General features: G+C 39.7%; 1 pseudogene; it reads left to right on the top strand.

The window, feature by feature from the left end:
• Positions 1-2,369: 2,369 nt before the first annotated feature.
• The window catches only part of LOC149312166 (dual specificity protein phosphatase 5 pseudogene), a 99,088-nt pseudogene continuing 90,466 nt past the window's right edge, over positions 2,370-10,991 (top strand).

The raw sequence follows: 10,991 nt of genomic DNA, 5'->3' as shown, positions 1-10,991 counted from the left end.
CTCTGGTTGAGAATTCTAAATACCCTTCCCTAAATTGAAAATCATCAAATTCCAAAGGATATTAACATGGTAGTTAATGAGAAATAATAGCACTACAACTGGGTAATGTGGAAAAAAAAAACCCTCATCTGTAAGCTTCTCTAGCCCCACCAATTTATTTGCAACACCCCATGAATTCTACCCAATGGTGGTTGATATGACTCTCCATCGTCCTCCTCTCCCCCTCCTTCTAAGGGCCTCAGATGCATTATAACAAGTTTCAATACATCAGGAAGGGAAAAGGGAGATATATCTTTCCACTCATGACCAAAGAGGAAGGGGAAGAATGTGTGGAAAAGAAAGCTGCCATTATCTAGAAGGGAAATTGGGTGGAAAAAATAACTCTTCCTACTTTAGCATCCAGAGAGGGGGAGGAAGGAATGTGTTCTCTGTCTTGGATTAAAATCAAAGCTATAGAAAAAATAGGGAGCCACAATATTTACTGTATATTATAATTGGCCAAGGGTCTTGGAAGAATTTGAGGGACATCACATCAACACTTTCAATAGAGGCAGTTCTTCAGTATCTTGAGATCTAGGTTTCCACATCCTTTGTTATTCAAAAAAACTTTTAGTATCACTGTAATGGGAATAGTTCTTCCTTGTAAAACTGACCATACTGATTGGGGAATTATGGGATCTGTAGTCCTGAAAATTAGCTTTTTAAAGCTTTAGTATAAGGATGTATACAGCCAAAGACATTTTAATTTTCTGAATAATTAAAGGAGAATATTTTTATCACTTAAGGCACAGCATAATGCTTTCTCTTGGAAACTTATTTTTATTTAATTTGATTAAAGTAATAATAACTGCCCACTAAGTCTGAGGAAAGAATTCCCAAGTCAATAAGGCTGTAAGTTCATTCAGTGGCCACTATGGGTGATGTAATGCTAGTAGCTGGCATTTGGACATCTTATGTGCAACTGTTTTATTTGAAGCAGTAGATGAATAAATGTATGAATCCAGTGACTGTGCAATCTAAATAGAGAGAAGAAGCGTCTTGTTCCTATAAAGTTAGAAAGGAAAATGTTGCTGTAACATTTTAACTAGATTCCTTTGAGCTTCCTTTGCTAGCCCATGAGCAACACCAATATATTTCTGTAACAGTTTTACAAGCTCCTGAGAGTGGTCACATGTTCAATTTCCAGAAGTACCAGCTTCTGAAAAATAATACTTCAGAGCACTAAAGGTATAAATATTCCCTAAAAAGCCACTTACTTTCTGGCATGCTTCATGGCATCGTGTTATAATGTTGCTGTTGTTTGGGGGATATGATCATCAAAGAAAAGCATGCAATTAAGCAACTGCACATCACCAGTAAAATTCGAAGCTAGCACACTCAAGATTTTTCATTACTAGTTCATTTTCTCTTTACTCCCCTTGCAATACTTATGCAGCTAGCACCACACCTTTCTTTGCTGCCTATTTATATTCTTCTCCATACTTAGTGGCTTATTAAACCAGTTGCTATACCTTAGGGCTGAGACCAAGTCTCTACAAATGAATGCATATATAGTAGCAAGCAGAATTCTTCCTTCCAAATAGAAGTCGCTTTTAAGTGATCACGCATAACAGGTAGCAAATCTCAGCTCCTGGAAAAGAAATTGGATGGTTCTCCCATTGTCAAGATATTTATTAATTAGTTAGTTAGCAAATTAATTAGTTAATTTACTTGACTCATGTTCTGCCTTTTCCTCAAACCAAGAATCAGGACAGTGTAATGCTCCACCCATTTAGTTCTGCAGGTTGACAGCTTCCTCATTATGCAAGCCTGCTTAGAAAGGTACTTGCCTATTTCCTTGCTATTTAGTACCCAGGAAATTATTCAAGATGCCCAGGGACGATCCAGCACTCTTATGCACCTGAAAGCAAAGAGAAACTGGAAATCTGGAAGGAAAATGGCTGTTCTTTTTTCTTATCAGCTATAACCAAATAGTTCCTGGCATACAGCACCCTCCTGACCAAGGTGACTGGTACCTATCCTTTACAGCAGCCTTGTGGACAGGAGGGAGGCACTGTGCAAGGAGTTACTGATTAGCTCCTTGTCAATCCTCATAAAAGGCACAAAGTATGCATACATCACCAACAGGACAAGAGAGAGGCATAATTTAACTAGCCATATGCTACCAAGAAGATTCTGGTCATGATATTGAAGCATGTTAAAATTTCTTAATAGTAATGCTGGAGAGCTGTCATGGTGTTCTGGTTTGAATAGCAGACAGAGGCGGGTTACAGACCGCCATTAAAGTACCCGTGGAGTGCGTACTAGGGTTAGGAAGGGGCGGTGCTTCCGCACCCCTCTAACCCTAGTACGCTCTCCGCGCGGACAAAATGGCAGCGGCCGTTCCACACAGCCACCGCCATGATGGTGTCATGAATGCACCACCTCCAAACGAGGTGCGCAGACGTGATGCCATTGTTCCACGTGAGGGCGCTTAATGCGCCCTTTTGGCGGAGCAGGAAGGAGCTCCGAAACGGAGCTCCTTCCTGGTTTGCGTCGCTGGTGCAGCTGTGTGAAGGCTGCACCAGCAACGCAAATCAGAAAGGGGCCGAGCGGCCCCTTTCTGGGAGTCCCCACTGCCGTTGGGGTGTCCTTGGGGCTTGAAGCCCCAAGGACACCCCTTTCCAGGCTGTGGGGAAGTGGCCTTTTGCCACTTCCCCACAGCCTGCAAAGCGGAGGATCGGGGCCTCGGAGGCTGCCGGTCTGGCAGCTGAGGCCCCGATACAGCGGGGAAAGGGGCGGGTGCAGGCCGCCGCTTTTCGGCGGTCTGTAACCTGTCAGATACTCTGAGAGGCCAGGGTTTGAATCCCTGCTCGGCCATGGAAAGCCACTGGGTAACCTGGGAGAAGTCACACTCTCTCAGCCTTAGAGGACAACAATGAAAAAAAAACCCCAACCTATGAACAAATCTTGCCAAGCAAAGGCAATTATAGGCTCATCTTAGTTGCCATAAGCTGGAAATGACTAGAAGGTGTAATATAACATTATCAACAAAAGATTCTGTTCTGTTCTATTTATACCCCACCTTTCACCAAGTGACTCAAGGCACCTTACATACATAGAGAAAGAGAGGACCACAGAGGCTGTAGGGCGGAAGAAGCTGCTGTTTAAAACTGCTGCCTTAGACCTCTGCTTCCTCAGTGGGACCAGTTCTTTGCAGGAGTGATGCCCTGACTCAGCAAACACTGTTCTCCATCCAACACAGCTGACTTGCCTGGCTGAGACATAAAAACAGGACTTCTGAAAGGGATTTGTTATACAACACCCAAACAGAAGAAGGAGAGCATGAGCATGACTGTCTGGAGGCTATAGAGAAAAAGAAATTGCTGGTTGTTTCCCCCTGCTGCCTTGGACTTCTGCTTCCTTAGTGGGACTTGGCTCTGCAGGACTGAGACACTGACTCAGCATGCTTGAGGTACATGAGGGCAAGGAACTGAAAGAGTTAAGAGTTTGTAACCATGAAATCTAGTAACTCTAGTAGCATTATAGGACTCAGGTAGGGTTAAGTGGGAGACTCTATTATTGCATTGTTTCTTAGTATAATGGGAAATCTGGAAGCATAACACAAATCTCTATGCTGAAATTTGGCATTCTGTAAGAAAATGCTTTTCATTTCCATCCTTTCTATAATCTAGAGATAGTATATTCTCTGATTACCTATACTATCCCAATCATTATCAATCCACTATCCTTACACTTGGGGATTGCCAGCAAAATAATATTTTGTTAGTCTGACTATTACATCTACATTATGTCAGGAAATCACTGTCAAGGTCTGGAAAAAAATGGTGAATTGGTTTCAGATTCTAGATATGGGCGGGGTACAGACCGCCCAGAAGAGGCACCTCCTCAGCACCTCTCTCTGCTGCACAGCTGAGCCGCAGCATACAAATTGCATGGCACAGCCGTGCAGCAGAAAAGGAGCTCAAAAAGTGGCTCCTTTTTGCTGCGCCACAGAGCGCTAAAGAGGGTGAATATACGTAGCAGCTGTGCAGCTCCATATGGAAGCTGCACAGCTACGACGTAATGGTTATGCGCGCCATGTGTAAGGCATGTCGTGGACGCGCTGCAAAGTGCTTGTCTGGAGAGGTTGCCCAAAATTTGCCTCACTCCATCCATAATGCCTGGTTATCACCTAACCCCACCCTCTTTATACCATCTTGCTTCTGATCTACAAGTTGCATTATTGCTCTGCTCTGTCACATTAGATTATGTTCTGGATACCTGGTAAATTTACCAGTTTGGTAAATATTTTTAATACAAAGGTTGTAACACTGTAAGCACTGAAAAGAAGTAAAGATTCCATCATTCTGGTAAATCAACTCTTGTGACTTGTTTTGACGTTTTTAGGTTGTTTACCTAGTTATATAATTGCCATCTCTTTTCTCAAAATGGTTCTATTCTGCCTTGATTATGTGCTGGAGTTTGCAATTAACATGCTTCCTCTATGCCATTATACTGTTTATCTCAAACGATAAAGATCAAAATACAAGAATCAGAGGTAGTACATTTGTCTATTGCAGTTCGTGATGAATATATGCCAGATGGTAATCTTACTTTCATGTCTCATTTATGGGTTTTCCATGGGTATATAGAGGGTTACTCTTCTAACACAATGAATCAGCCCTTGGGTCTGGTTTAACATAGCTATGGTGGGGTACAGACAGTGCAAAAGTGCCATGCTCGCACTGTGCTAGGGTTATGGGACTGTGCAGCAACTGCATGGTCTCTAACCGTAGCATGTACTGGCAGTGGCATAATGCCAGTGACCCATGTACACGGGTGCTGCCATTATGATGTAACGGACACACTCAGACGTAACTGGTGCGGCAGAAAAAGAACCCACTTTTTGCGGCTTCTTTTTCCTGCAGAGGGAAGCCACATGTTTGGGCAGCTACGGCTTCTCTCTGCAGGAAAAAAAGCCGCCGTTGCTGCACCGGACAAAACCCCAGGTATGTACCGGGCCTATATTTATCATCTTAAAACTGGAACCAGTGTTACTCTAAATGTGTGGGGTTTGGGGAGCCTCTGCTGACAGTAGCAATCTATCTTTAATTAATTTGGGGAATATTTAGCTTGGCTTTGTGAGAGGGGGTTACATATGCAGGAACTGAGTACCAGCCATATTGGTAATAACTGATAGAGGTTGCAGGCATGGAACTACATGAACTTTTATTAGGTGAAATATAAAAGAACACACACAAGGATAATCCATTCAAACAGCCAGCACAGAGAACTAACTGAAATAGAAAAGTGAAAGGGAATGGTGGAGTTTTAGAGTTAGATGAGGTAATAGCTATCTGTCTTGAAGACAGAGTCCATGGGAAGCCAGGGAGTATGAAAAGCTCAAGCCTCAAGGCTTGAGAATGCAGGCTTTGTAAAGTAGACAAAGAAACTCAGAGTGAAGCCTGAGGGTGACAGTCACTGTACATGCAGGGGGGTCTACTGCAGCAAAAAGGCTCAGTTTTGGGGTGCTATTTATACTCATAAAGCCACCTCAATCCATAGAATTTCCATGGGGAACCAAAAACCTGATTGTCCATTAACCAAACCTGAGAAAGTTTCCAAAGTAGAAAGTTTGTTTTGTTATTTGAGATATGAGAGATATTGCTTTTGATCAAGAATATTTCATGGACTTTATAACAGCTAGACAAGATCTGGAGTCCCCAGAATTGAGAGGGCAGAAAGGGATGTTTAGGAATACATAAAAGATGAAAGGGGGATTCCAATCTTGTTTGAACTGGCAGAACTCATATTTGACATTTGGTTTCCATTTGAAATGAAAGGGGGGGGAGGGGCGCTGTGGCACTCTTCCAGCAAACTCAATCCCTATGCCTTTCCACATGACTGAGTCTACCCACATTACCATAGTACACTCTTATAGTGCTGTTATTCCACTTTTACTGCTCTGGCTTCCTCCTACTGCCTTCTGATGTTTGTAGTTCAATGAGCCCTAAGAGCTCTGTGGCTCAGAATTCTAAATGCTCCTCCCTTAACTGAAAATCTCAGAATGCAACAGGAGGCAGCCAGAGCGGTTAAAGTGGAATAGCAGTGCTATAACAGTGTAGTGCAGTAATCTAGTACATGTCATTCACACTACTTAATCCAGTGTATGTCATCGTAACCATGTCCACTTCTGTTAGTGCCTAATGTACATCAAACTATAGCTGGATTAATAAATATATTAGGGGATGTTCAAATGCTTACAAATGTCCAACTGTGATTCAAAATCCGGGATATAACGCTTCTTACTGTTCTCTTTGAAGTGAGGAAGTCTATCACCCAGATGGATTCCAGATTTTCGTGTTCCTCTTCCCATAAAAAGAAGACAGGCTCTTAGGACATACAGAGTTCTACATACTGTTGGAAGTCATTGATGAAGCAAATAAGCCTTGAGCATTCCATATTAAGAATGGTATATTTTGATTTTTCTTTTGTCATCGTTTGAAATATTGACTTTTATTTACAATGTTCAATTATTTCTGTGGGGAAAAAGAGACGAAGGTGCTTTAGATTTCAACTACTTACATGTCAGGCAGCTTAGACAAGCTATCAGTGGCGTCTCATAAAATTGCTAGTGGTAACTGGACCTTCATATAAAAGTTTAAAAAATGAGAATGATAGGTCAAAATAATCAATCCTGAGTCAGAACAAAGTTCTGGGTTGAGTGACATTTGAAATGATCTCTCTGAGTAAGGTAAATACACAACAAAAACTCCACTCTTAAAATGAAAGATAAATTGTACTGTTAATCAACCCTCTTGTGCTTTAGAATGACTCATTCTTTTCTGTTGTTAGGAGCACATTAATCACTGCACATTCTGGGTTTTAGTGGAATTCAATTAACAATTGCTTGAAGTCTGTAATGTATGTTCTTTAAAGCCATTTTGCTTTCACTTCTACATTTCCAACTGTGACTTTGTAACACAATATAAAAGTTGTGATGGTACATCTGAAAAATAATAAATATAAATACAAAGTGTATGACAATTGTATGGATTTTTGTTGTTGTGCGCTTTCAAATTGCTTCTGGCTTAAGGTGGCTTTAAGGCAAACCTCACATGGGGTTTTTATGGCACAATTTGTTCAGAGGGGAATTATGATTGACTTCCTCTGAGGCTGGCCTGGTACAGAGTGGCAGGGAGTGGAGTGTCTGTACTGATTCTAGGGTTCTGGAGTGTGCACCAATTGCATGCTCTGGAACCCTAGTCTGTCCGGACTCTGTCATCATGGCGGCCTCCTGTCCACACGGCAGCCACCATGATGATGTTGCCACCACATAGCATTTGGATGTCACTTCCAGGAAGTGACATCATGGTGGCGCTCTTCCCCCTTATGGCGCTGCAAAAAAGAAGCCGCTTTGAGCAGCTTCTTTTTGGCAGCACATCGGTACCATGCTGTGTGGCTATTGCAGCACCAACAAGGGGGAAAGACAAGCAGCACGGAGCTGTCTGTCTGTACCACGCCTATGACTTGCCTAAGGTCACCCAGTGGGTTTCCATGGCTGAATGGGGGTTTGACCGCTGGCCTCCAGAGTCATAATTACTCAGACTACTACACTACAGTGATTTATCTGGATATTACCATAGTTAACTTAAATATCATTATAAATTTCTTCTTAGTGAGCTTCAGTTATACGAATATGAATGTTTTACATTATGTTTTATCAACAAGTTATGATGTGAATAAGAAATAGTTAATACCTTAAACTCAATTTCTTTGAAATGTAAAAGCAGCCTTATTGCTACTGTGATTGGTCCTTCCTAGTCAGCTGTAAGCATAAAAATTGTGGAAGTTATGAATCTGAAATTATGTCAGCTCCCAGATAATGATTCAGCACTTTTTCATTAGAGACTCCACTGCCTAGTATTGGTTAAGCAATATATTTTGCAGCTTTCATCTTTTATTTATTTCTCCATAATATTTCATAAGGGATATGAAGCTGCATGCAAACAATCATTTACAACACCCATTTACATAGGAGAAAACTAGGCATAACCCATTATGTCTGAAATGTAATGCAGTGTAGCGCTCTATAAAATGCTTTTTCATCAGGGCTGTAGATTTGAGGAAGCTGAATGTCATGATACAACGATTTTTATTTTTAATCAAAGGGTGGAGGCTGGCAGTTCAGATCCAGGCTAAACATATTTTATTCAACCTCAGTTCCCTGGTGTAATACAGTGAAGTCAGCCATTAGCAATGTTCCAAGCCATATACCTTCTACCCGCCCCATTGGGACATTTTTTATTTGTTTATTCAGTCATTATCTTCTTGATCATATTTCATTTCTACTTAAGGGCATAAGATGTGGTGCAGAATCCTGACAGCCTATTTGCTCTAAATTGTTCATGCTGCTGAGTGTTAGATTAGCCGGAGCAAGGCCTTCCTTCTGATTCTTCCATATACAATCCTATCAAGTTTAATTTGAGTGCATGATGATATATCAGGTTCATTGAAAAACCTTAAATCAACAAATTTCATATATTCTGCAACCTCTTGCACAAAGTTCAGCTGCATAATGCTACTTTGATTTTTCTGCCAGGGATATCCTAACTCAGCTGTTTCCATACTCATTGCAATGCTATCAGTATTTGTGTATTCCAGTAATTAGTTGAAGCCTATCATATAGTTGGCATCCCTCCCGAATTCAAAATTAAGGGAGTTTCATGTTTTTGCACATGCTAATTGTTTAATGGGCAACATAGAGGGGGAAAATAGGGTAATCTAAGAACCCAAACTCAATTTTTGAAGAGGCTATCCCAAGACAGTATATCTTACACATAAAGTACCTCTAGTCAATTTTTGTTTTTTCCTTGTTTGCCTAATCTGTAGACCTAATGGCTTCTAAAGAATAGACATCCTGTCAACAAATTGATATACCAGTTAGATTCATGAGGAAACACTGATTGATGAATCCTTTGATTTGTCCCTGTCAAATCAACTGTCTTGATTTGACAAGGGCAGTACAGATTAATTTTCTGTAATCCCACTTTTTCAGATGTTTTTAAAATGTCCCAGTTTCTTTCTCCATTTCCCACTCCCCCCCCCTTGTCTTCAGCTTAGTTCAGCTGCTGCAAACTGAGATCAAATGATAAAAACAGTTTGCACTTGATGAACTCAATGGGAAGAGAAGAAAGGAATGGCAGAATCTTGTGTTTCCCTGTAGGCTAAGAAAAAAGCAAACAGCTGCAATGTTTACTAAGCTGTCTCTTCTTATTCATAAATAATTTTAGGCCTCTAGACCACACTGGTATGTTGTTTGATCACACAGTTTCCTGGTTTACATTAGTGAGATGTTGGAGGGTATGTAACTGGAGGCCCATAAAGATTGGCATGCTGCTATTATGAGTTGCACAATTATGACAGGTAAAATTTTGTGACAGCTACAGCATTGTTTAGGGAACAGACAAGAGTAGACTAATGTGTTTATTTATTATTCACTTTTAGACAATGAATAACTGTCTATCAAGGTAAAACTAATGTGTTCATCACTCATTTATAGCATTTTAATATCTTCAGTATGTATCAAAACATACATGCTGACAAATCAGCGATGATTACCTGTAATATGACAAAAAAGAGACAGGAGATATTATATGGGAAAACAGGGATAAAAATTCAACAAAAAGTTAAATACTTAGGGATTTATATAACAAAGAAAAATAGGATCTGTTTGATAATAATTACAAAAAGAGTTGGCAGGATATAAAAAACAATTTGGAAAAATGGAATAAATTACAATTATCATTATTTGGAAGAATTGCTCTAATAAAAATGAGTGTTTTACCAAAAATCCTATTTTTATTTCAAAATTTACCAATAATTCATAATGAGGGGATCTTCACTACATGGGATAGGGATCTAAAAAGATTTGTGTGGGCGAGAAGGAAAGCCAGAATCAATTGGACAATATTAACGGACAGCAAAGAAAGAGGAGGATTAGGGATGCCAAATTTGAAATTATATTTTTATGCATGTTGCTTGGAATGGATAACAAAATGGGTGGAATTAAAGGATGAGCAATTATTAGATTTAGAGGGATTTAATCTAAGATACGGGTGGCACGCCTACATGTGGTGGAATAAAGTTGAACTAAACAAGGAATTCAAAGAGCATATTGTAAGGAAAGCATTATATAAAGTATGGATAAAATACAAGGAAAAATATTATACAAAGTTACCAGATTGGGCTTCTCCTCATGAAGCAATATTAAAGAAGGGCAGAATTGAGGGAAGAGATTGGCTGAAATATAAAGATTATGTAAAGATAATAGAGGGAAAAATTACAATGAAATCTAGGGAAGAAATGCTAAAAGAGGGAATTAAAATAGATTGGTACTTATATTATCAATTAACGGAAAAATATAAAGCAGACAGAAAAAATGTTGGTATAACGTTAAAGAAAACAGAATTGGATGTAATATGGATGGATAAGGATAAGAAAAAAATAACAAATTTCTATAATCTAATTTTGAGGCTTGAATTGGAACAAGAACAAATTAAGCATTGTATGATTGTATGGGCACAGAACATAGGGAAGAACATACAGTACGAGGCATAGAAAAGAGCTTGGGGACAGGATTTAAAATTTACATTGTGTATGGATCTAAAAGAAATTTTTTACAAAATGATGCACAGATGGTATATGACACCGAACAGATTAGCGAAAATATATAAAAATTATAAAGGAAAATGTTGGAAATGTGAACAAACTACGGGAAGTTTTTTTCACATGTGGTGGAGTTGTCCTCTGATAAAAAAATTCTGGAGAGAAGTACACAAGAAAATTGAAATAATTTTACAATTGGAATTCCCTCTGGTCCTCTGTCTTTTAAACATAGTAGAAAACAAGGATTTAAGACCAAAATTGAAACCATTATTATATTTAATCACTGCTGCCAGAATAACAATTGCCAAAGTCTGGAGAAATAAGGAAGTGCCGAAAGTGGA

The sequence above is a fragment of the Sceloporus occidentalis genome, unplaced genomic scaffold, assembly GCF_023333645.1.
Source record: "Sceloporus occidentalis isolate IW3139 unplaced genomic scaffold, rSceOcc1.0.p SCAF_5, whole genome shotgun sequence".
NCBI lineage: Eukaryota > Metazoa > Chordata > Lepidosauria > Squamata > Phrynosomatidae > Sceloporus > Sceloporus occidentalis.
Note: the sequence above shows the minus strand (reverse complement) of the source record. Positions and strands in the feature narration are given on the sequence as shown.